Below are 1793 nucleotides of genomic sequence, written 5' to 3'. Positions count from 1 at the left end.
TCTCCTCTTCCACATCCCATGGAGGGTACAGGTGCTGAGAAAGTCGATGTCATTTGAGAAACACATTGTTTCGTTAGTTGACAAAGCTTCTCTAGTTTTTATTCTCTCTTGCAAGGGGAACATTTCTATGTTCACGAAATCATTTAAGGACTGGATTTGCTTGAGATGGCTGGATTACATTAAAGAAAGAGGTGGTTTTATGAGATAATATTGCCACATTTGAATCGCACAGATTGTCATCCAATTTTGTGCAGACTCCTTTAGAATACTAACTTCAAAATGAAGAAAAGCATTTCAGCTCATAACTCCAGGAATCAGATTGGATGACAACTCTCTCTCCAACATGCAACCATGGAAAACGTTCATCCTACATGCACATCACTGAGATCCTTGGGTCATACCTGGTACTACATGGATGTTGGACACTCAGAGGAATTTATATGATCTTAAGAGACTGTTTGCAGTACCGTAAGGACATATGAATTTACAGGATACAACTACTTAAAAAGAGTCTCACAGTTTATTTCTAGAAGTCACTGTTGTTATGTTGCTGTTTCCTTTTGGATAGATGTGATTGTACCTTGAAGCAGAGCAGCTACAGTTGACTGTGGGCTTAGACTTCTCACTCTTTTATGAGTCCTGCGTCTTCCTATAAGGAGCCCCAATAAATTAGTTGTTTCACCAAGATGCTCTTTGATTGGATCCTGTCCTGTCTGCCTTCTCTGCCTGGGTTGAATAGACATTTCTTTATGTCTCCCTAGAAAAAGTCACAGAATAGTTGCGTTATGACTATATTAAGGAATTACTGTGGGCCCAAGCCCCAACTTTCTCATGTTAACATCTGTTCAGGCTTAATTCCATCACAGGTGACTGGAGCATTCAACTGCTGTTACTCAAAAGGGACAGGTGAAGGGAAACTAATTCCTTATACATCAGCAGATATTTATTGAATCTCATGACCCATGGCTTGAATGTGGTAGTCCGGATAACAGTGATACTTCTGTGGCTTACGTCATTCCCATCCTGTTCCTCTGCAATAAGTACAGGTGCACACCCTGTGGAGAAGAGTAGATTGCCTCTAGAGATCTGTGGATAGATAAATCCTAATTTTTGTACTACAACCCTCATTTCTATGCTAATGAATTAATTGGAAACTGGTATCATGTAACAGATCCCAGTGATGTTAAAAGGGTAAAAGGAACCAAGGTAGGGATGAAGAGACTGAAAGTCAGACATCTTTAGCCCTTCTTTCCCCATGCAGAACACAGAGAGGCCTGCCAAGCATCTTGGTTACAAGGTCGTTTTTACTCCTGAAGTTAGAGAGAGGGAATCTGAGACCAAGGTAGCACCTGGGAGTGGTGCTCTGGGAGAGAACAGGAAGCAAGAAGAGGTCAAAATAGAGTCTTTGCTTGGCCACAATGAGGGGGATGACCTTAAAGTGGTCCCCTTTGGCATGCAGAATGAAACACTAGGATCGGAGATGCTAAGAGTCCTCTTGGCCCAGTTCCTTACTTCAGAGACCTATGTGGGTCAGAAATGATGATCATTTTATTTCATATTTCTTAACACTCTGGTTATAGTGTGTAATTTAGCCTGCTAATGATTTCCACATTTTTCAGCTGCTTTAGCCTGGAGCATCTTTATCCCACAGGAAGAACAAAAGTCAAAGCCTATGATTTGATTCTGTTCAGAAACCATAACCCTTGGGCGCAGGCTCAGGGCCCATGCTGTCCTGTTTATTCCTGCTGGCACTTCACAAGCCCTGGATGAGGGAGCTACACGGTCTGAAGTGT

The sequence above is a fragment of the Mastomys coucha genome, unplaced genomic scaffold (assembly GCF_008632895.1).
Source record: "Mastomys coucha isolate ucsf_1 unplaced genomic scaffold, UCSF_Mcou_1 pScaffold14, whole genome shotgun sequence".
In the NCBI taxonomy this organism is placed as follows: Eukaryota; Metazoa; Chordata; class Mammalia; order Rodentia; family Muridae; genus Mastomys; species Mastomys coucha.
The sequence above is the reverse complement of the archived record's forward strand: the minus strand, read 5'-3'. Positions refer to the sequence as shown.